We start from the raw sequence: 25,322 nt of genomic DNA on the forward strand, positions 1-25,322 counted from the left end.
AGGGAGGAGGTCACTAAGTGCCCAGCGCTCTGCGATGCCCCGACGTGCGGCGGCGGGACCAGGCGCTCCCTCGCGTGGTGGGAAATGTTCGGCCTCGGAGATCCGGGGTCGGCCTCTGGCAACCGGCGGGTAAATGCGGGCGGGGCAGCGAACTGAGGTCAGACGCGGCTTTCCGATACCCGCGTGGTGCCTCCCAGTGGCGCACGCCGGATGCGTGGACTCGGCCTCCAAGACAGTGGCCCGTTGGCTGTCACGGCGGCCCTCGGTTGGCCCTTTCCTGCTTTATAGCGTGCAAACCTTGCCGCGCCGGGGCCAAGGGACAAGTTGGAGCTGTTGATCTGTTGCGCAATTGTTATTTTCCCCAGGGCGGCTTTGTCTTTGGATTTAACGTTTCAGAATTGCAGTTCCAAAATGTGTAAGGCAGGATATTCTGTGCTGTGCTGTCAAGGGTAAGAGTTTCGAGAGTGGATTAGAATTTCTGTTGATTTTAGGCTGTTAGTAAATTTTTTGCTGTCATATATTATTTCTTCCTTGGATGCTTTCGTTTTTTTCTAGTTGAGAATTTGCTTCGATTTCTTAGCATGTTTGTTTTGCTAGGGCAGAAGGTGGGACACTTGGGTTTCATAGTATTTTGCTAGCGAGTTTTGTAAATTGTTATAAAAGTGAAAACAAGTTACTGTTCATACTTTGTAGGGACTTTCAAAGAAGTAGATATTTATATTTCCAAATGTTTTTGGTAATTGGGTTTTTAGGAAAAATACTTAATACTTGGTTCAAGGAAATGTGTAGCGTAATAGGTATAAGTAAGAGCATATGTTTATACTGTTAAATGTGAAGTTTTACATTAATCTTGAAGATTTAAGATTTTAAGTTATTGATAATATATTGTGCTTTTTTGTTATTTAAAGCTGTTTGTCTTAACCCCCCCCCCCTTAATGATTAGGATTGTATTCCCTCAGTTCGCGCTACTATGAAGTATATTGTACTTTCCGATTTAACTGCTATTCAACAGAATTTATATAACCATCTAGCTATTTATACAGTAATCTATATAACCAAAGGATATAAAAGGCTAATGGACTTTTGTTTTTCTAAACTGTGTTCTAGAGTTCTCTATTATTTTTAATTTTTTTCCCTGTGTAATTTAACATTCTATATATACAAAAGTTCATTAAGCATGTGTATTGCTTTCTCTTTTAAATGTGAATTTTCAGTTATATTTGATAAGGTAACTACTTTTCCTCCTTTGTAATCAGACACAGTTTTCATATTTGAAGACTATGAAAAAAGGAAATGGAGTAAAATTTGAAATCAAGTTCATGTGTGTAACTGTTAATCATATTAAATAATAGTGGTAGTCTGGAAAGATTTCAACAAAAAGTCAAGAATGGATTCTGAACTTTGTCAAATAAATTCCAGGTATGAGGTGGTACTAGGATTCAGTTTTTCATCCTGTGGGCAGAGGAGGTATTGATAAACAGGGTAGAAAGCAGAGCCTGAGATTCTGTATTTCTGTTAGCTGAAGGAACCATCCATTACCCCTTTCAGTGGTGTCTCAGATAAAGTACTTTTATATATGAGGGATGGAGTTGATCTTGGACTAGACTGATTAAGATTATTTTTAAAGGAACATAAGACAGGCCTCTCATCTGAATGAATGTTAAGCAAAGAACAACTTGACTTTTTAGATACGACTTTTTAGACTTGAGAGATTATGGAAGCTGCATGTAGGAGAATAAATACACAATTCATATCAGTCTTTCTGCTTTAAAAATAATGGGTCATTCTGGAATCTTTGTTGTTAACTTGGGTTTTTATAAACAATGCTGGATAAAAAAGAACTCCTGTCTTTCTTTAGGATTACCAGGATCAGTTGAAAACCAAATACAGTTTTTCTTAATATTTATTTTCATTCAGGATGAATATTCTTCAGAGCTAGATGAGAAAAGGAAGCCTCTGTGGACTATAAGCACATTTTTTTGTTGTTGAGAATTTCCTACCTACTGGCTGAACATAATTTAAAGTGGGTTTTGCATAAAAAATATTTTCTCTTGAATTTTTCTTTGATCTGGGGTTAACTTTTCAGTGCAAACTCTTGGGTGCAGGAAGAATTTGGCACTAAGATGATAATAGATGAGTTATTGGGCACTTCCTTGAGTGCCAGGAGCTGCAATAATTGCTTCACATGCATAATTCCACACTAACCCCATGGGAAATACTATTATCTCCAGTTTCCAGGGGGAGAATAGAGGCACAAAGAGGCCAAGATTCCTGCTTAAAGTGCCCCCCAACTATTTTTTATTAATTACTTTATTTACATAAGTAATCTCTGCACCCAACATGGAGCTTAAACTCACTACCTGGAGATCAAGAGTCTCACATTCCACCTACTGAGCCAGCCAGGCGCCTGAAATGCCCCAACTATTGACTGGTGGAGATGGGATTCAAACCTAGATAGTCTGACTCCAATGGCTTTAAATCACCACTTCCAGACTAGACCAGGACTGCTTAAACTTTAAACAGGAGGAATAGCTCACATTTTAAAAAGTGGATTAATTGAGAAGAACTAGGGGAAAGAGAGGCAGGAATTAAAAAGATTAACTTCTGCACCTTTTCCACTTAACAAGAAATTCATTAACTTTGTATGTATTGGAGGAGGCAGGCCCTCTTAAATTCAGTGAAAGTAAATACAACCTGGTGATTAATTACCACATGGGGGCTTTTTAAGGAAGACACTGAGACCTAGAGGGGTTTCATTTGGAGGGGCAGGACCATTTCTTTCCTTCCTTCCTTCCTTCCTTCCTTCCTTCCTTCCTTCCTTTCTCTCTTTCTTTCTTTCTTTCTTTCTTTCTTTCTTTCTTTCTTTCTTTCTTAAGTAATCTCCACATGGGGCTCAAACTCACAACCCTGAGATCAGGAGTCACACACTCTGCTGACTGAGCCAGCCAGGCGCCCCAGGGCCACTTCTCAATATAATAATACTTTTAAAAATTCATGGGATCTCAGCAGTGTTCAAGATTAAGGTTAGGGTTATGTTAGGGTTGGGGCAGTACATTTTTCAGGGACCATTTTTCCTTTTTCTTAATTAAATCTGTTAGCTGCTAGAACCCCCTTTGCTTACCTTTATTTGCCTTGTTGGTTGGTACATTCTCCTGTTCATTGACTTTTTTTGCTTTGAAGCAGTCAAAAATAAGTTTGATAATATATGTATATGTATGTATATATATAGTGAAAAGTGGGATTGACAGGGTTAGGCCAGGTTGAAAGTCACTGGGTAGAATGGGGAGAATTTGAATGGAAAATGGCTAGGAGAAATTTGTTGGCTCAAATTAAACACCAGTCTCTTGTTTAGGGCATTTCTGAATTGAAGCAAGCATAAGGGCTCAAGTTATCTCAATGAAGCTTATTTAGGGTTTTGAATATTTCAAAATCAAATATATTATTTCTTAGTCTTTATTGTTAAACAAGTTGTTTTCAGAATTATTGTCTTATTTGTATGAATTAAAGATGGTGCATGATTTTTAGGACCCGGTGGATGATTTGCCTGAAAGTTAGTGTGGGTAAACCCAGGGTATTTAAATGCCTGGTCCAGGGGTGCCTAGGTGGCTCAGTCGGTTTAGCATCTGACTTTGGCTTGGGTCATGATCTCAGTTTGTGGGTTTGAGCCCTGCATCGGGCTCTGTGCTGATAGCTCAGAGCCTGGAGCCTGCTTTGGATTCTGTCTCCCTCTCTCTGCTCTCCCCTGCTCAATCTCTTTCTCTCCTGTCTGTCTGTCTGTCTGTCTCTCTCTCTCTCTCTCTCTCTCTCAAAAATAAACAAACATTAAAAGAAAATAAGAAAATAAATGCCTGGTCCAGCCATTTCTGAAAGTTTGCTGAAATCTGTTGCATACCAGGGTATGGGAGGACAAATTTACTAATGCTTTATTTAACATACCTCCTTTACCTTTGGCTGTATGTTTGTTTTAAATTTACTGTTAACATGAATAATAGAGTTTATATTTTGATAATATGATTTTTAGGAGTTACTAAAATTTCATTGCCACCTGCTTTTAAATATGGTCCAACAGACATTTATTGAAAGGGGTCTAAGATACAGGCCAAGGCTTTTTCAATTGCCCAATTGATATGGCATGTTTTCTGGAAATGAAAGCAAAAATTTTATAATATTTACATTCCAAAACAGTATTAGGAAAAAACAATGGTATTCTTACACTAACCTTCCCCTCCACACAGACACCCTCCCTCCAAGAAAACACCAAGACTGCTAAACAAAATTCCGTTCTGCCTAAAGTTGTTGGTTTTCTTTGTGTCAGCCCCTGCCACAATAATCACTTTTCAGTTATTGGTATTAACAGTTTTAAGAACTTGGGCTGGCTCAGTTGGTAGAGCATGTGTCTCTTGATCTCAGGGTCATGGGTTTGAACCCCAGGTTGGGTGTAGCAATTACTTAAAAAAAAAAGTTAGGAACTCTGAGGGTAGGAGGCACTTTTAACCGATCATCTTTATGGCACATGGCCTATAATACCTGTGTGTCATAAAGCCTCCTATATGAGAGTCTTTCTGTGTGTGTAAGCATGTAAGTTTATTTGACCCAAACTCTGATAGTGAAGACAAATCCAGGGCATAAGAAGGGTTTAGAACACCCAAGTCCATCTATCAATGGCCCTGTTGATAATTGGCTCTTGAGAGTCATTAGAATCCCATCGACAGCCTGTGTTCTGGAAGATTAAAAAAAATCCTTGGCAATGCCAGGTAGTCACTCCTTTCTCATAAACTCCGAAATGGAGACTTTGGTGCCTGTGGTAATAGCATACTGGCCAGATCTGAGCCCTCCGTTGCTTTTTTTTTAAGTAAGAGAATGATTGTGTAAGAAAAGAAAAAAAAAATCAGGTCATTTTGACTTTGAAGCTTTCTTTTGAACTTCAGAGTTTTTATTTTCTGCATTAGGCAATTCTGTTGCATCGCCTTTTAAAATCTCTGATATTTGTCTTGACTGTGTATTTTCCCCCCTCTACAGCTAGATTGTGAATTTCTTGAAAGCTGGGCATAGAATTTGTATTTCTCTCCTTTTAAAAAAAAAAAAAATAAATAAAATATTTACTTTTGAGAGGAGAGAGAGCGAGAGCCTGAGCAGGGGAGGGGCAGAGAGAGAGAGGGAGAGAGAATCCCAAGCAGGCTCCACACTGTCAGTGCAGACCTTGACTCGGGACTCCCGAACCTCGAGGTCATGACCTGAGCTGAAACCAAGTCAGACGCTTAACCAGCTGAGCCACCCAGGTGCCCCTGTGCTTTTTTTGAAACAGCTATATGAGATAGAGCTCACATACCGTATGGTGTACCCATTTAAAATAGTTCAGTGATTTAGTGTATTCAGAGTCGTGCAGCCATCACCATAACCGATTTTAGAACATTTTCAGTGCCCCAAAAAGAAACCCCATAATTATTAGCAGTAACTCCCCATTTCCCTTCAACTCCCTTAGTCTCTGGTAACCACTCATCCATTTTTTATCTCTGTGGAGTTGTCTGTTCTGGATATCTCATGTAAATGAAATCATGCCTTATATGGTTTTGTGTGATTGGCTTCTTTCATTTGATACCTTGTTTATAAGGTTTGACCACGGGGTAGCATGTATCAGGACTTCATTCCTTTTTATTGCCGGCTGCTGTTCCCCTGTATGGATACACCACATTTAATTTCTCTTCTCATCAGTTGATGGACATTTGGGTTGTTTCTGCTTTATGTATTTCTTTTTGTTCCCTACAGCAATGGTTCTTAAACTTTGTTTTCTAGTTGAATCAACCATCAGTATTTTAACATGCTGACATCCAGGTCATATCCCTCATTAAAACAAAATCTGTGGTGGTGGGACCCAAACATCAGTATTTTTTTTTAAGCTTCTGAAAAGGGATTTTCCAGTGTGCAGTCAGGTTTATGAACCAGTGCCTTAGAGCACCTAGCTCAGTGCTTGGTACCCACTGAAGGTATTTATAGTGATTTAGAAAATCTGGTTAGGGTATTTGCCAAAAATCATGAAAAGAAGTGTCTTTGTATTTGATCACTGACCTTCACAACCTAAGGTTAACACCCAAATCTGGGATCTGTTTTAAGGTGCCTGGCGAATGTTGGGAATTCGGTAAATATAACTTGAGCTCTTTAATCCCTCATGGGGATTTGGGTGATAATTTTGTTATCAAGAGGTTTTCCCCAAGGGGGTCAGAATTCCTCTGTGTTTGGTCAGGAATGTGACCTGTGAGGACGTGCAGTCTCAATCATTTAGGGTGAGCCTAGGAAAGGCAGTGGGGACAGAATGCTTGGGCTAAGTGTTGGAGAGCCTGGAGGCTAGGACACACTTTGCCTTCCTCTAGGAAATTCCGTGCTCTGAGTTTTTCGGCCTTGTTATCCTCTCCATTTGAAGAGAACAAAAACCTTACATCTGCAAGGCAACTTTTAGCAATTCAATTTTTTGGCTCCCTGTAATCTGCCTAGTGAAGTATACTTTATATTCTGACTGCGGTAGCTGCCATTTGTACTTACCCAAATGGCTTTCTGGTTTACATCTTTGGAAACTGGGGCTAACTTCTGAATCTTTTACGAGTGAGTGTGTGTGTGTGTGTGTGTGTGTGTGTGTGCGTGCGTGTGCATGTGTGTGAGCTACAGCACTGCAGTACCACTCAAGAGACCTGAAAGTATGGTCCCATACTGGGATCGGGCCCAGAAGGGAGCAGGCACCCGGTTCCAGCCACAGCCTCTCTCTAGTATGGCCAGGTAAAACTTTGGCAGCCCACCTCCAGCCTTTCTGTAGCCATCAGTAGTTCGAAATTCTTTTAACCCATTCTTCCTTTTTGCTTTAAGATTTAAAAAACAATATCTTATTCTTTCATTTGTTCCTAAGAGTTTTGTCCTGAGGATAGGTGTAATGTGTGTTTAAAGTACCTTCAAACAGTGGGATTTCAGTGTTAACATTTAGGCTGTATGCAACGCATACTTGTATTTCAGTGAATGACTTGCCCCGGTAAAGGCTGTTTTCCTTCTTTGCTGGGATGTAGCCATCATCCAGAGTGGGTTAGTGCCCGTCTCTCCCCCCACCCCATGTCTGTGTAAGATCAGGGACAATACTGACTGCCTGTGTGGGTGGCCTGCTGATAAAGAGTATGGAACTTTGCTGTACTCCAGACTTGACAGCCTTTTGTCTGCTCTGCTTCAGCACAAAAGTATAATGCACATGGATGTAGAACTCAACCAGTTCTCAGTCTAAGGGATTAGAATACAGGGGAAAGTGATTATCCTGTTCTGTTGCTTTCTGTGAACGGAACTGAAACAGAAGGGTGACACATGGTAGAATTACTCTACTTTTTCAGGTGCTTGAGGGCTGACTACAGAACCTGTCCTTTCTGTTGCTTTGGTTTTTTTTTTGTATTGGATCTAGGGAGTCTTATTGCTGTGTCTGGAGACTGGAAGAGCCCTGAATTTTTTGACGTAGCAAAAAAATAAATCAAAAATTTTTTAATGTTAAAATCCTGGTAATAAAAACCACCAAAAATTAAAACTAGATTTTTAAATTGCCAATTTTGAAGAAGTTGTTTTTGTTCTTGGTAATTCTCAGTGAAACAGAAGTAAAATATGCTTTGAGGAACCAACCCCCAAGGACAGGACCAGGGCTGGTTCACTTTATGCTGACTGCGGTCCCTGCCCTGTATGTTCTGCTGAGACCAGGACCAGGAATGAGAACCATTCTGTGAGTTCAGGCTCTTTCTTCTCCAAAGACAGAGGCTCACCCTCTGCTGGAAACTTCTTTACTTAAGGCTGAATGTTTGGGAGAACCTTGGGGCATTGGATTGAGAGTAAGGATGGTGACTTCAAGAGGGCAAATTCTGGGTTCTATTTGACTTGGAAAAAAAGGTGCTAGCATGAAAGGGAGAGAGATTGGGAGGAAAAAGAAAACTAGCTTAAGGGACTTCTTTTCAGGGACCCAGGAGGAATACAGACTTTTTGGACTTTTCCTGAGGAAAGCATCAGATGGACTTGGAATTTGTATCTGAAGATCTCCTAAATGTTTAATACTTGGATTTGCTCTTCAGTGTGCAGCCGGCACTTACGTTCTCCATGTGAGGAAAGAGAAAGCAATTTTGAGTTATTTACTTGTGGTGTTGACACTCGTTGTCTTTAGTTCTTTCAACAACCCTGTTAATGTAGGCTTTGTCTTTTCCTGAGAAGACTCTTTGGAGAGGTTAAAAAACAGCCCAGAGTTCAGTTTAGGAAACCAGAAACCACACGAGATGTTTCAGACAGGGAATTTAATACAGGAAATTAATGTATAACTGATTGGACAGACAACCCACAGGTTAGCAGCCTCAGGAAGCCACTCAGAAGCTGGCACCGCATCAGGAGCTGGCAGCACTGAGAGGGGTTCTCCCTCCCACCCTCCAGCCCCTCTCCTGTGCCCCTTCTAGTTGATGGAGTGCAAATATGTGACCACTGGGTAATTCAATAATGTCATCTTAGAAATCCCTATAGAGTACAGATGGAGTACTTCTCCATTCGACAAGTTCCCAGTTTGGGTGAGTATTCCCATTGTTGGTAGGTCAAGTGCCTCCCTTTCCCTGTGAGGTGCCCCTGGGATGCCAGGGCAGGATTGATTCTGTGTAGCCATGTTTTTGATGTTGCTGAAGGACTTGGGCCTCTGGGTCTTAAACTTCTGGGGAGGTTCAGAAAGGAGGGAAAATATCTTAAGAGCTGGGGAACCTCACGTCTTTTCTCAATGATCCTGAGAAATAAAGCCTTTTCTCCCCCAGAGAGATGGGAGTAAGAATGACACCCCTAGAGAACTCATCCATCTTCCTTTCCTCTGTGCCTCTGGGACTCTTGGAAGTCTGGGGCTCCTGGAGTACATGGCTCAGAGGCCAGTTGATAATGGTACTGTAAAGCTTTAGCAGTTGTGGCTGTGCTGGTGGAGGTGGTCATGATGAAGTGACGGAGGGGACAGTTAGTCTTCCCTTGCAGTCACGTTTAACCAGCTTCCTTCCAACGTTGTGAAAGAATCAGCCTTTTGATGTTACAAGGCATCTGAATACAGACAACCAGCTATTTCATAGGGAAGGAAAGGGAAAAAGCTAACATTTACTGAACACCTGGTAATACTGTAGTAGGTCTTGGACATGTTCTCTTACTTGATCTTGACAATAAATCTGTGGTGGTAAAGGCTATTACCTCCATTTTACAGGTGAGGAAACCTACTCAAAGAGGTAAAATGACTTGTCTGGGGCCATGTCGACTCATGATGGCAGAACAGGGATTTAGCATGTCCATAATCCCTGCTCTCCTGTCCGTTTTCCTTGTTCCTTCCATTTCTTTTCTTGTCTAATAACTGTGGGTATTTTGTTAGAAACTAAGGAATGAGGTACTCCTTTACAAAGATTAATTAAGGCAGTGTCCTTACCTCAAGGAGCTTTACTCAGTGTTTTCCAAAGGGAGTGCTGCTGACACATGGGCTGGACTTCTCTCTTTGGAGTGGAGGACTGTCCCACATTACAGGATATTCAGCACTATTATGACAGCTAGGAAAACCCCCCCACCCCCCATTTCCATCCAGTTTCGGTTGCTGCTCAGTGGTGGTGCCAGCCCCAGTGGAACCGCTGTCCTGCACGGTCTTCTAGAGACTGATGAAGCCAGGATATTACTGTTCCCAGGAAAGCTCAGGGCATTACAGGAGTCCCTCATGATCCAAGACGCCCAATGGTTGCCTGAAACCGCAGATAGTACTAAACCCTATATACACGATGTTTTTTCCTATACCTGCATACCTATGACAAAGTTTAATTTCTAAATTAGGCACAGTAAGAGATGAACAACAACATGATAAAATAGACCAATTATAACAATGTAATGTAATAAAAGTTATAAATGTGGTCTCCCAAAATACTACTCTCCTTGTGATGATGTGAGGTGATAAAATGCCTATGTGTTGAGATGAAGTGAGCGACATAGGCCTTGCGACATAAATTAGGCTGCTGTTGACCTTCTGACAATACATCAGGAGGATCGTCTGCTTCTGGACCTCGGTTGACTACAGGTAACTGAAACTGGTGGAATAACAGGGGATTCCATGTGTACTTCCTGGTTCTTTGTAGGAAGGCCCCATCTCCTCAGATGGCAGCCTGTTCACACCTTTTATCCTAAACCTGAAGGGAGTAACAGAGAGAGAGAGCCACGAAAGTTCTAGAAACCAGAGGGACCAAGAACATTTCATTTACTCAGGTAGAGTGTCTAGTCCAGTTCACTTAACACAGAGGTCATTGTCATTTGATATGGTAATATCGTCATTGCTGATGTTCACCATTTCTCAGGCCTACAGCTACAAGGAAGCTTTCCTCAAAAGATAAGCTAAACATTATTTTAAAATTTCAAGATGAAGTTAAAAGCCATGTACCATACCTCTCTGGATCTTTACTGCCTTTTCTACTGGGTACTTTGTGAAGAAGGCTGAGTCCTGAGTATAGAATAGCTGAAGAGGTTAATTATGGTAATAGATTGATGCTTTGGAAAAAAAAAAAGTCTAGAATATGGGGGCAAAGTGAGGTTACCATGTTCCATCGTCAGTCTGAGGGACATAACTAGGGGCCTCTAAGGAAATATATTTAGCATTTATGTTGACTGACGTGTTCAGGTTGCAAGGTGTTTTGTTTTTTTTTTTTTAATGTTGATTTTTGAGAGAGAGAGACAGAGCATGAGTGGGGGAGGGGCAGAGAGAGAGGGAGACACAGAATCTGAAGCAAGCTCCAGGCTCTGAGCTGTCAGCACAGGGCCCGATGCAGGGCTCAATCTCAGGAACCATGAGATCATGACCTGAGCCAAAGTCGGACGCTTAACCACCTGTGTCACCCAGGTGCCCCCAGGATATTTGATTCTCTCAAAAAATCAATTTTATTGTTAACTTGAAGGAATATGTGTTTATAGATTTAACGTATAATACTTTATTTTTAGTAGAGCACCCAAAGAATAATTTGAAGTATTATTACTATGAAATAACTTTGATAATTTTAAATAATTTTTCTACGATTGGTAGTTGGGTCATAAGTGATAGGAAACATGGTACCTTTGTTATGTAAGTAATTAGAATTCTTTGAACCCAGACACCTTAGGTACACAGTGAAAATACTGAATTCTGAGCCTAAATGTGCACCTACTCATTCCACAAAAATTTATTAGGAATTTACACACCCTAGGAACTTTCAGGGCATGAAGTTGTTTTAATCTTCCAAGATAATGTGGCAAATGTGTTGTCTTCCTTGAAAGACATTTGCTTTTCAAGTTTTCCCTCCTCCTAATCAAACGCTTTGCTCTTTGTACACCTGGATTATAGGGCATGTTTCATATCATTGAGCATAATTTACTTTATATCTCTGTTTTCTCTGCTTAAGGTCTTCCTCTAGGGAAGAGACTGTATTTTATTTCTTTTTTATAACTCTGGTGTCTGGCATCATGCCTAGACTTTACATAATAGTAGTTGCTCCCTAAACTGAGGGTGAGTCTTACTGCCCTCCAGGTGCTCGGTATTTACACAGGCTCATCTGTGACACGTGACAGCTCCATGACAGTGCAGAAGAGAAAGTGTCACTTCTAACTGGGGTGCTCGGAGGACATCCTGGAGGAGGTAGCATTTTAACTACAGGTTTTTGTTTTTGTTTTTTAAGTCCATAGGATTTCTTTGGCTCAGACTTCATTTGGAACCCTGAAGAAGGGTGCAGGCACAAGCCAGACTTCTGGCAACAGATTGGGTCACTAGGGATGAGAAGGTTAATTTGGGGCTGGTTGTAGAGAGCCTTTCACTGCCCATGTGTGGCATTTCAAGTTTTCTGTAAGTATCTTGAAACACAGAAGGCTTTGGAAAGAGCAAAACACATGAGCTGAATGTGGACAGGAAGTTATTATGGCCCATGCATCAGAAAATGGAGAGGTTGGAGACAGAAGGATGGTTGGGGGGGGGGGAATGGAGAGGTGTGGGTGTGGTTTGGCATCAGCACATGTACTGAGGATCTGTCTTGTAACTCTAATCTGTAACTACCTTTGTTAGCCATTTAAGAAGAATTTTTTAAGCCCCCTTTTCATAGGAGAGGAATAGATTTCCTCTTTCTGTTGGCCCCATCATGATACCATTTGTGCTCAAGCTGTTTCTACGTTTTAACAGAAATTCATCCACCGGTATGTTCATTTTCCTGATGAAAGGGGAGGGAAACAACCCAGAAATTGCTGCTTTGCTTGAGGGATGGATTGTTTTTTCTCCAAGGTGGCATACAGGGAGTTTGTCTCTTTGTGCCCTTCTCTAAGATCGATTTACTCTTACTGCCTATTTTCAACTGTAACAGTCTTATCCTTGGCTTCCAAGCCCAGTGATTAGCAGTATTCACCAAAGAAAAGAAAGAACAGACAGTATCCTCTCTTTTTCATAAGCCCCGAGCTAACAGAGGTAGGCATCTAACCATATTGGTGATAGCAGCCACAGTCTCTCGGGCTCTTCTCAGTGCTGGCCAGGGTGCTAATGCTTCAACACACTGAATTTGTTGTTTGCGCTGCTTATTCACCCTGTGAGGCAGGCATTATCCCAGTGTTGCAGGCCAAGGGCTGAGGCCCAGAGAGGTTAAGTCGATGGATGTTACAGTGGCATGTGCTTCAGTTCCATCAACATTGGAATGTGTATGACACCTGCCACGGTGCTCTTAGAACTGAGTAACAAAAGAGCTGGGCATAAGGTCTAGCGCACAGCACACATTCAGCAAATGGTGGCTGTGGTGTTGTTACCATAACTGTATTTCTTTGGCATGGGTGGCTCGGTTGGTTAAGCGTCCGACTTCAGCTCAGGTCAGGATCTCACGGTTCGTAGGTTCGAGCCTCGCATCGGGCTCTGTGCTGACAGAGCCTGGAGCCTGCTTCCGATTCTGTGTCTCCCCCTCTCTGCCCCTCTCCTGCTCACGCTCTGTCTCTCTCTGTCTCTCAAAAATAAATAAATGTAAAAAAATTTTTCTTAATAACTGTATTTCTTCTCTATCGGGGATGTTTGATGTGTGGGGAGCTGAGATTTCTTAGGCACACTTGAAAAAGTCCTTTCTTGAATTCTGTGTAGTGGCATAAACACATACTCTTTTTGCTCTTTGCCGTAAACTTATTCTCCTGTGGTCTTCCCTATGCGTGTCTTTCACGTGGGGACTGAAGTCTCTAGAGACAGAAAACCAATCCGTGGCAAGACCTTACATGTGCCCTGTGGCAGCAGAGGGCTACCTGCTGGCCCAGTCTCCCCTGTGGGACCCTCCAGCCTGTCTGCTGGATTCCCTGTACTAGTGTGGATTGATAAGCTGCCATCTCTTTGAGCTTCTTCCCAGACACACTCCTTCACTTGGGGCAGAATTTCTTACTCTGGGGTTCTGGGCCTAGAAAAGCAGCAGAGTTTGGGGAATGGAAGCGCATTAGTGGAAGTAGAAATCCAAACATGAGCTGAGCTGATCCCTGCAGCCTTGTCCTCTTCCCAGCCCTGCCCTACATCATTTAGTCTTCAAGGTCTGAAATGGTCCTTTTGTAATGCTACCCCTGAGTAACTCACACCTTAAAAAAAGGAGGGGGGCAGTTGGGGAGCCTGGGTGGCTCAGTGGACCAAGCGTCTGACTCGTGGTTTTGGCTTAGGTCATAATCTCATGGTTTCGTGAGTTCGAGCATGGCACTGTGCTGCTGGGTATGGAGCCTGCTTGGGATTCTCTCTCCCTCAATCTTTCTCTCTCTCTCTCTCTCTCTCTCTCTCTCTCTCTCTCTCTCTCTCTGTCTCACCTTCTCCCTACCCTCCCCGGCTCACGCTGTCTTTTTCTCTCAAATAAATGAACTTTAAAAAGGATAAAAAGTAAAGGGTAGAGTGGTGAAGGGAAAGAAGACCTTCTATAAAACCCTTGAGGAGAGGTAACCTAGCTGAAAACTTCTTCCATTCACTACCCTTTGGTATTGCCATGATGTCTGATGCGTGCATAAATTATGACCTCACCTTCTACTTCTTATATAGTGGTTAGACCCAGAAGCTTAAAATTTAGATTCTTCTTGTGTTCATTTGACATTGGCAATGGCAGTTGAATTTATTAATGGTTTTAATACTTCACCCCTGGTTGTCCTTTATATTTTTAAGGGGCATTATGTACTTTTTTTTTTCATATGAAAAAAAAGCTCTGTGAGGCTAGGCTTAGTGTCTTGGTTAGTCCTGGTAGGAATGGCACAGTGAGGTTGGGTGGCGAGGTCCACGCTCCCCTGTGCAGCTGGTTAGCAGCAGAGCCCTAACTGGTGCCACATTGGGCGGTTTCTCTCTGAAGAGGCCTAGGTTATTTGAGTGACTCTGTGACCTACACCTGGGTTGGAGCTCACTGTTCCCAGTTAGTAGATGTGGGTCTTCAGGCAAAATTACTGAACCTCTTTGTGGTTCAGTTTCTTTGCTCCAAAAGGGCGATGGTGATAATACTACCTGCCTTGCAGATTGGTGTGAGTAAAGGAGATGCTAGATACAAGTGCTTGCAGTCATGTTGAGTCAGAGAAAGTGAACTACAAATGGTAGCCGTTATTATTAACATTATTACTTACATTATGTCATACCACTCTTAATCTGGATTTAGAGTGCCGTACTATGATCTTTCATTCTCAAGTCTTAATGTGAAGGCTCACCCGCTAACCAGTGTCCTTACATATTTATTTAGCAAGTTAATTGAAAAGATTGACATTAAGGAAAAGAAAAGATTTCTGTACTGATCTTAAGAGCATGAGATACAATATAGACACTAATTATAATTTTCTGTAAGAGGTCCAAGTTGCCACCTGGAGGTTGGCAACAACAGTGGGTACTGTGTGTTTTCAAACATATGCATCGGAAAGCAGCTGAGATAGAATTTCCAAACTCAGCTTCATTCATATCCTTAGTTGGAATAGACAGTGCTTTCCTGTCACCTAAGCCCCTTATTTCTCCCCATTCTTCAGATGACCTTTGCGATAATTTGTAATTGTGTGGCGTCTGGACCACACCACCCTGAGTAACATCCAAATGGTCCATTCTGTCATTACGAGCCCCTTTAGTCATTCAGACTCACACTGGCACTTGCAGGTCACTGTAGGAGCTTTTTACAAATAATTGCTAACAGTGTAAGTACTACCTGGTGAAGTTTGGGAGGGTTCATGTTCTCACTGTATCCTGAAGAACTAATTTGCAAAACAGAAGAGTTTGGTTCAATAGAATCTGAGCCCCCCCATTCCCCCCCCCCACCCCCTTGCAACTGCACTGTCACTAACCAACGGAGCTAGTGCAGCTGAGGAACTGAATTTTTAATTTTAATTAATTTTGACTTACATTTTAAAACAGGAAAAATAAGTAAATGTAAAACCAGAAACGTTAAGATCTTTCGTTAATTCTTTATTCTGGAAGGCAGCTACATTTCATGTGATCATATCCGTGAGATGTGTTGTAATGTATATTGTGTTCATCACTTCTGATACCTCATTAATAATTTTAAGTTTTTGGTTAAATGTTAAAATATTTTTTGATATGTTGTATTACACATATTGCTAAAATTAAATTCACTTGTTTCTTTTTTGTCTTTTTAGTAAGGCTACTAAAATTTTTTAAATGACACATGTGGCTTGCGTTATATTTCTATTGGACAGTACTACTTTAGAGCATCTATTACAGGTAGCTAAAATTAGCTTGTTTTAAAATTCAAAATTAGGGGCGCCTGGCTGGCTCAGTCAGTAGAGCATGTGACTCTTGATCTTGGGGGTGTGAGTTCGAGCCCCACATTGGGTGTAGAGATTACTTAAAAAAAAATAAAAGCTTAAAAAAAGAAATAAGTAAAATTCAAAATTAGAGTTGAGACTTGCATTTTGGATGTCATAGAACCAGAGGTATTTAGAGGAAGGGATCTCAGGAGTTCCCTAACCCAGCCCTGTCCTTTGGCAGAGGAAGAAACTGAGGCTAAAAGATAAGGTAAAATGGCATGATTAGGTGGGGACTAGAACCTGATGTTCTTGATGGCCTCCTGCTTTGGGTACCTGGTGGGCATCAGGGCTGCAAAAATCTGAAAACTCCTCCCAGATCCAGACTGAAGAAAAGGCCTTTAAGAAAAAATTATTTTGAGTGGTAAGGAAAAATAATTTTTTGCTTTGCCTACTAGTGGATGGACAAGAGAGTCAATTCCGTGTTTGACATGTATTTTTGTTGGGCAGAATAATGAATGATACAGTCATGGGGAATAGTAATAAGGTAAAAATAATTCCCACTCTTTGTGTGAACATTTACTTTGGGAGCCTCCATACATCTGGCTTTCATGTTTTAATTTAAGAAATTCTTGGGACGCCTGTGTGGCTCAGTCGGTTGAGCATCCGACTTTGGCTCAGGTCATGATCTCAAGCCCCGTGTCGGGGCTCTATGCTGGCAGCTCAGAGCCTGGAGTCTGCTTAGAATTCTGTGTCTCCTTCTCTCTCTGCCCCTCCCCTGCTCATGCTCGCTCTCTCTCTTTCTCTGTCAAAAATAAACATTAAACAAATTTTTTTAATTAAAAAAAAAAAAAGAAAGAAAGAAATCCTTTTCCCAAAGCCAGAGATTTTAAACCAGACCCACAGCTTTTGTCCTGGAAAAACAGAGGAAGAGCTCTTGACTTCACGTGTTTATCATTTAGGCAGGTCGTCTGCGGTCACTTGGTAAAAGTCTAGGCCTGCTTTATGGTATTGTTTCTTTACAAGTGTGGCAAAAGAGATTTAAAGGAAGAAGCCACCAACAAACTAAAAGGAACACCCTTTGAGCAAACCCGAATTGTATTTGTGTTTTGAGGAGTGGAAGAAGAAGGGAAGGCATTATGATTTACTAAATGGCGATTTGATTTATGAGTATGTCCGTGATCTTAGTGTGAGGATTACATAAGAATGCAAGTGAAAGTGTTTTGTGATCTTAAAGTACTACAGATGTGCGGGCGGGTGTCTGCAGGGCCTTCGCCGCCGCAATGCAGAACTATTTCTTGGGTCACGCTTGCTCTCGGTGAACGCTTGGATGATTCTTTCAAATTTGGAATGTGCATTTGGTGGGTATATGACCTTGACTCTGTGATTTGGGGATTCTTGGGGGTCCACACTGGTTCTGAGTTGCTTTTGTTGTAGCAGAGATGATCTGCCTGAAGGGGGCTTAGTTCTGTTATATTGATCAGGGACACAGTCTTTAGGAAACTACATGGTATTTAGAGCTCGGCTGTGAGGGAAGGAAAGTTTTGTACAGAAAAATGCACATTAGACATTCGTCACGTAGCAGGGTTTTATAGGCCATTAGTTTGGCCACAGGGTTCAATGCCATACAACAGTTTGTAAAGGTCTGTTTTCAAACTAATTCCTAATACTTTTTGATTCTTAAGAGAAATTGCAATAGAAAGTCTACTTTAAAATCTAATTTGTGTTAGGTTTGACCATATGACCTCTTCGGGGCTGCTTCATCAAATGAGAGACAGGTCGGATACTCATTTAGCATCTCTTGGCCTCAGGAACCTCATTTATAAACCTGGGGTTTAGACTATGGTCTCCAAGATCACTGTCAGCTTTCCTTTTTCCCTTTGTAGTTTACCTTGTCTGAGAAAGGCGGAGTCACTGACTTTGCCTGACATGCTTTGTATTTCAGCTATTGAGACCTTGCCCAGCCTCTGTCTTACTTGTCTGTGCCATACCCTTTCCTTTTTTTTTGCTACTGCAGATGTTCTGCTGGCTCCTCAGGTACCATCCAAGGTTAAGTTGGCTAGAGCAAGGCCAGACATAGACTGGTGTTTAAAGAAATGATGCTTGCTAGCCAACCAACTGTGTAATATTCATTCTCCTCTGTAGCCTTAGTTTCACAGTGAAGATAGAGGGAGGGGCTGGTTTGAAGTGATTCCAGAATTAACATAGGGGACCTTGTACAGTTAGTATGTATTTGTTGTGTGGGTACTGTGTGCCCGTGATGCAAGCTGTGAAGGACACACGAGTGGGGAAATGGGCAGTCCCACATGTGGCTACAACCTCCGTGTAGAACTGTTGAGCAGTATCTGTCATGATTATAAATGCAGATGCAGTTGACCCTTGAACAACACAGCTTTGAACTGTGCAGGTCCACTTATACACACGTTTTTTGGATAAGTGTATTTTCTCTTTCTTCTGATTTTCATAATAACATTTTCTTTTCTCTAGCTTACTATATTGTAAGAATACGGTATATAATGCATATAACATACAAAGTAGGTGTTAATCTACCATTTGTTACCAGTAAGGCTTCTGGTTTTTGAACATGGATTTTTGACTGGGGGAGGGGAGGTCAGTGCCAGTAATTCCCACATTGTTTAAGGCTCAACTGTACTGTTTGACCCAGCAGTTCCACTTATGATTATTTATTCCGTAGATGTCTCCACACATTTTTATGAAATGATTTGTGCACAAGGATATTCGTTGTAGCATTAATTTGTAATAGCAAAAGATTCAAAATATCTTAAAAGCCCAATGAGGGACTGATTAAATAATTATATTATTAAATAATATATTATTCTAGTGCACCTTTATGATGAAGCACTGCTCAGCCATTAAAAATAATGGAAGCAGGGTTGGGGGAGGCCTGGGTGGCTCAGTCAGTTAAGCCTCCAACTTTGGCTCAGGTTATGATCTCGCGGTTCATGAGTTCAAGCCTTTGTGTTGGGCTCTGTGTTGACAGCTCAGAGCCTGGAGCCTGTTTCGGATTCTGTGTCTCCCTCTCTCTGCCCCTCCCCCGCTCGATGCTCTGTCTCTCTCTCTCCTTCAAAAGTAAAAAAACATTAAAAAAAAAAAAAAAAAGTGGAACAAGGGCACCTGGCCAGCTCAGTTGGTGGAGTATGTGACTGTTGATCACAGGATTGTAAGTTCAAGTGCCTCGCTGGGTGTAGAGATGACTTAAAAATAAAATCTTTTTAAAAAAAATAATGGAACAACTCTATGCCCTGATTTAGAACAGTCTCTAAAATACATTAGTAAGTGTGAAACACTATGATTATATGCTGTTTGTATGTGTGTGTTTAATAGAATATCTTCCCAAGAAAACACAAAAAATTGATGCCAGCAGTTGCCTTGGGGAAAGGTAACTTGGGATATTACTTTCGCAACTTTTAAATTTTTTTCCACATATACATGTGTTATCTATGTTAAAAAAGACATTGTCGGGGCGCCTGGGTGGCTTGGTCGGTTAAGCGTCCGACTTCGGCTCAGGTCATGATCTCATGGTCCGTGAGTTCGAGCCCCGCGTCGGGCTCTGTGCTGACAGCTCAGAGCCTGGAGCCTGTTTCAGATTCTGTGTCTCCCTCTCTCTCTGCCCCTCCCCTGTTCATGCTCTGTCTCTCTCTGTCTCAAAAATAAATAAACGTTTAAAAAAAAAAAAAAAAAGACATTGTCATGCCCTGCAGGAGTTTACAGTTTAGCCAGACCATTATAAGAAAGCCCAGATAAGACATATCAAGTACAGGGTCAATATTGTCTTTATGGGAAGATAGATTTAAATGCTGACCTCTCCTGGTGCAGCTAAGTTGACCTGATTTACCCATGAGTCATCAGGACAGGCAGGTCCGAGTGTCAGGAGGGACAGCTTCCAGGTCTTCATGTCCTGCCTGAGGGGAGGGTACTGGGGCTAAAGCAGTTTCCAGACCTTGTCCTGGTGCGGCATGAGCGCCAAGGAGCGGCACCACGGCTTGGGAAGAGCCTGGCAGGCCCAGAATCATTTCTGGGTTGGAGTCCTGGCTCTGCCACCTGCCAAACATGTGATTTGGGGCAGTGCTGGTCGGTGCCCAAAGCCTAAATGTGCTCATCCCTAAACGAAGACGAACCACCTCCCTCAGGCCACCACAGTGAGGCTGGAATGAGATGCCACCTGCGAACACCCTGTAAACCATGAAGTGCCTGGCAAACGCCAGCTGTAATAGAAGCTGTTGGGTACCTGCAGGCTGGCAACGTACAGCAAGAGATGCTAATTTAAAAATGAAATTGAAGCAAAAATGTGTCTTTTTCCCTCTGTCAAATAACTTGACATGAGCTGTAAAGTAGAGGTTAGGTGGTTTTGGCATCCTTGACCTGTCACCTTGGGCCAAGTCGTTTCATCCTCTGGCCCGTTTCCTTATTGGAAAAATGAAAGGGGCTGTCTGTGTGAGTCCTGTGGTCCCTTCCAGTTGTAACATTTCGTGACAGACATTGTGGCATTAGCAGTGATACGCAGCTCAGCTGAGATGAGTCACACTGACTGAAAAGTCCAAATGGGAGGAGGAAGTCTCTGGGTGGTGAGAATTTTCCTCATGTTGGAGGATCTGAGTCTCTGGGGAGAGGGGGGTGAGACACTGCCGCCATCAAGAGGGGAGACTGAGAGGGGTGCCTGGGTGGCTCGGTCGGTTAAGCATCTGACTTTTGGCTCAAGTCATGATCTCACTGTTTGGGAGTTCAAGCCCCGCGTCGGGCTCTGTGCTGACAGCTCGGAGCCTGGAGCCTGCTTCAGATTCTATGTCTCCCTCTCTGCCCCTCCCCCTTTTGTGCTCTGTCTCTTAATGAATAAACGTTAAAAAAAAATGTAAAAATAAAAAGGAGGGGAGACCAAGAATGCATAAAGCGAGTGGCAATGTATTCATTGTTCTCTGTTCTCTCTATCTCCATAACCTCCTTTGCTTTCGAATGTTTCCTTAGATTAGACCTTTGGAAACCAGGCTTAACCCTTGTTTATTGAGTAGGACATTCATACAGTTGTGACCGCAGTGTGGTCTTTGTGCATTTAGTGACACTTGCCTTCGTGCTGCCTTGCTCCTATACACTTCTCATCATGTCGGAAATTAGATCAGAGACTATCTTATTTATCTTTGTGTCCCCGGCAACTAGCATGGTTCCTGGCACCTGAGAGGTGATCTGTACACATGTATTATTAGATGGGTAGATGGACTGATGATCTATTGGAGGGCAGTATGTACACGAATCTTGTTGATCTTGACTACCACTACCATTATTATAGCTACCACCACCCTTCGAGTAAAATGAGGTTTTAGCCTTTAGTGGCTTATTATTTCTAGAAATATTTCATACTCGCAAAAGAGTGCATGCTAAAAAAGCTTAAACAGACCCCGTAAGAATGTATTTTAACAGAATCTACAGTTTAAAAAAAAGCTAAGGGTTTTAGGCAATTTATATATAGTATATAATACATGTGTATCTAATATTCAACACCACCCCCACCACAGCATACAAGGTCTTTGGCTTGTGTAATAAACAGTATAAAGTACTTACTCAGCCTGAAAACCTGGGTGACTACCCTGATTCTTACTTTCTAAAGCTAACGGTACACAGTGAAATCTGAAAAGAAGCTTTAAGATTGAAATAAATAATTTCTTTTTAAAAACGCAGGACCCAAGGAGGGAAAAGTATCACACAGGGCATTTAGAAGTAGCGGAAGTGGCTGTAAAGAGCCCCGCCAGTTGGGTCGTGGCAGTTGGGTCGTGCTGGATGGAGCACTGTTCTCCCTCACCGTGGCCTCCCCGTAGGAGGGAGGGCCGCCAGGATGAGCAGGCGGGGCTGTTCGACCTCCAGGGGGATAGCTGAGCCGTGTAGGGAGACCACACCCAGTGAATTTCAGGGTACATTAGGTAAAGTCGGTTGAGGAGTTAGACCCAGTGCTCCAGAAGGTTCTCTTGTGCCGCGCCTCTGTGTGTGTGTGTGTGTGTGTGTGTGTGTGTGTTTTCCAGTAGAATCATTCTAATAGTGATGGAAGACGTACTCACAAAGTTCCTTTCATGTGTGGAGGACAGCATCCAGAACTGAATATATACATGCTTGTTAAAAAATGGGGAAGGGATTAGAAAAATGTATTCTGAAGTTTGCTTACCAAACCAAGCCATTCTCTTGGCAAACTCCTCATAACCCTTATAGAAGCCCTTCCAGGCATGGCAGCATCATCTGCTCAAATACAGACCGCCAAAAAAAGAAGTCTTTTGGGGTCCAGGTGTGAAAGTTCTCATGGAAAAGCTGGAGCCAGTGCACTTTTTATAGCAGGTGGGATCACCTACCCTTATTGGAAATTAACTGCCCTTTCTGATTTCTTTTTGGCTAAACAGCTATATATCTCTTGAGAAAATCAGCAGTCCCAAGTTCCTATTCAGTTCACTTACCAGTTTTGCTTTATCTTTGCACAATTTTTGCAGCTTGCAGACAAGCATAATGGGTGAGAGTTCCAGTAAACTGGCTGGATTGTATTTCTTAGATTGAGTCATTGCTGAGAAACTTGCTTGTGAACAGGAAGCAGCCCATGAAAATGTCTGTACATAGTAACATGCCAGACTGAGGAAACTGGACTGTTCTCTAGTTGAAAGACAAAAGTGTGGAAGGATGGGTCCACTACTCGGGGAATAGCAAACTTGTGATCTCGGGTTTTAACTTGTTGAATAATTCATCTCTCGGTGTATGTTTGAAAATGTTTATTCTGTCAGAAATGGCTGGTTGTTAGAGATTGAGGAAATAATCCTTAGTAAGATTTCTCTAGAAGGAAAACTTGGACTATTGGTAACTATTACTACCTACTAGGATCTCTGCTGACACATAACTGCTTACTAGGCCAGTTATTTTTAAAAATGGAGTTGTAGTTACACAGAAATTAACTCAGTGACATTTACACTTGGCCTAGATGGCTTTATGACCCCTTCCATCTCTAACATTCTGTGATTTTATATATTTACACACACACACACACGCTTTGTGATTCATTTTAATTACCTACTTCGTAATTATTATAGCAATATATTTAAAAGTTAGCACATCAACCCAGTAGAACTAAAAATACTTGACTGTGGGCAAACTAAAAAGAATAACCTGTCCTCTGTCTTCTCTAGAATGCTCACTGTAAAAACAATGGGCATTGTTTGTGTATCTTCCTGTAATGAAGCAGTGGGAGAGATGCAAAGAGAAGTAAATAGGCAGATAACTATTTATGAAATATAATCGTCATCAGTGAGATGTATTTTAAAAATACACCTGCTCGGTGTCATTTTACTTTGTTTAGCAAGGATTGTGACTTGTGAACTAAGGAGTAACTTGTTATTTGATCAATTCTTCAAAATTCACATGCACTTGGTTGTTTTTGTAACCACTGGTTGCTTTCATTTGATATGATTCATGTTCCATCTGGTTTTGGTCAAAACTATTTGAGCAGCTTCAATGGAGAAAATATTAAACCAGATTTACTTTTTACGTGAATAATATAACCACCAGGGCATAATCAATCTAAAGACTGAAGTGTATGGGGAAAAAACTACCAAAAAAAACCCCCATAGACTCTGAATGTCAGTAATTAATATTTGAATGAAGTAATTAATATTTGAAAGAGATCGCAGGGGAATAAAATTTAAAAGACACTATTTTCATGCTGGAAGTACATGATTTTAAGGGGTAGCTTGACATCAATTTGCTCTTACACAGTGAAGTTGGAAATGAGGAGGGGCACGGAGGTGGCTCAGGTGGTTGAGCATCCGACACTTGATTTAGGCTCAGGTCTTGATCTCACCGTTCAGAGTTCAAGCCCCGAGTTGGGCTCTGCACTGACAGTGGGAGGCCTGCTTGGGATTCTCTCTCTGCCCCTCCCCCCTTGCACAGGCACGGGCTTTCTCTCTCTCTCAAAAAAAACTTAAAAAAAATTTTTTTTTAATTTGGAAATGAGCAGCTTTTATTTTCTACTTACATTTTTAGTAGTCTGTGCAGTTTTTTTTTAAGTTTATTGGTGAAATTTATTTTTATAAACAAACCTCCTACCACCTTCCCATCCTAAAGACAAAATAAAGGATGAGGGAGGGGAGGACACTGGGTTGGGAGGTGCAAGCCGCATTGATACGTGTGAATATATTATAGAAACCATCTTATTTTTCATTTCAAATACTTCCCCAAAGCCTCAGTTTACAGAATTACCTTAAGAGAAGATTATGCTATCTTGCCTTATCTTTTCTGATTTTTTGGATCATCTGAGCATGAAAAATGCTGGTTTGTTCAAGGTACAAAACCTTATTTTGAGAGCGAGAGCAGGGTAGGGGCAGAGAGAGGGAGAAAGAGAATTGTAAGCAGGCTCCAAGTTGTCAGTACAAAGCCTGATACAGAGCTCGAGCTCGTGAACCATGAGATCATGACCTGAGCCAAAATCAAAAGTCGGATGCTTAACCGACTGAGCCACCCAGGCACCCCTGAAGACATATTTAATGTGGGATTCAGTGTTCAAGGCCTCTCTTCTTTCTTTATCCTAGAACAAAGATACTTGTTTCTAAGTGGTATGAGTTAATAAACCAACTTCAGATTCCCCATAAAACATGTAATAGATTACACAGATGGCAAATGATGATATATACATTTTAAATATGAATATTTCCGTTGGACCAGATGGTGATTTAATGCGAATTGTCAAACATTTATGTTTCTTATTAAATTGTCATCTTTTGTGTAAGCCAAGCTAGCAGCATAATTTGCAACACACTCAGGAATCACTAAAGGACAACAACAAAAAAGTCAGATGCTAAGTGGCTCCATATGGCCTGTGAAGGCTCCCATCCAGCGCCTCAGTTGCTCTGGGAAGTTTTTCCCAGGTCTTCAGGAAAAATACCTGTTGGAATGCCGTGGAAACCATCCCCCTGCTTTCCTCTCCATCCCCAGACTCTACCGATCTGCCATTTTACCTGGTGGCCTGCCTTTTTGGGGGCCTGGAGAGGATAAGAAGCTCTTCTTTCTCAGGGCCTCAGGTTTATGTGCCAAAGAGCAGTTTTAGCTTTTCCTTAGGCATTTCCCTTCCCCGCTGTCCTGTGTCCTGTTCTTGTTTGTTATAGGCTCCACCCGGACTACTTCCTCTTAGACGGTTCACGAGCCTTGCAGAGGTGGGTCATTTGTGGAGTAAGTCATGTGCCTAGTCACAGGGTTCCTTGCAGGAAATGCTCACTGCCTGTGAGGGTAGCACAGAACAGTCCCAAGCCCGTGGGGTTCCCCAACAGCAAGTCTTAGGTGGACACATTTCTGCTGTTCTCATTTTCAGCATAAAGCTTTGTTTCATACACCATCAAATCTCTGCAGGTTTTTTTCTTCTGAAGTTGAAGTGAAAATTTGAGTAACAGAGTATAATATGTTAAGGCCATGACAAGAAACCCATTGTTGCTTTATTCAAAATTTGATCAGAACATTTGTTTTAAGGAATTCAGGGTAGTTAAAACTACCATTGCTTTTATTTTCAAGCATAAGTTTTCTTTTAGAGACTTCTCATAGCAACAGTAAATATTACATAAAATAAA

At 41.8% G+C, this 25,322-nt stretch overlaps 1 protein-coding gene across 4 annotated transcripts in view; it reads left to right on the forward strand.

Moving 5' to 3' along the window:
- NFE2L2 (NFE2 like bZIP transcription factor 2) overlaps positions 1-25,322 on the forward strand; it is a 149,131-nt gene that overhangs the window by 115,954 nt on the left and 7,855 nt on the right. The window contains exon 1 of one of the 4 annotated variants that reach the window (XM_049615965.1): positions 144-449. The exons of the other annotated variants lie outside the window; for them this stretch is intronic. The gene's annotated coding sequence lies outside the window, so the exon portion shown is untranslated. Of the gene's footprint in view, positions 1-143; positions 450-25,322 lie in introns of those variants that run through there. 4 annotated transcript variants of the gene reach the window in all.

This window comes from Panthera uncia, assembly GCF_023721935.1.
Source record: "Panthera uncia isolate 11264 chromosome C1 unlocalized genomic scaffold, Puncia_PCG_1.0 HiC_scaffold_3, whole genome shotgun sequence".
NCBI lineage: Eukaryota > Metazoa > Chordata > Mammalia > Carnivora > Felidae > Panthera > Panthera uncia.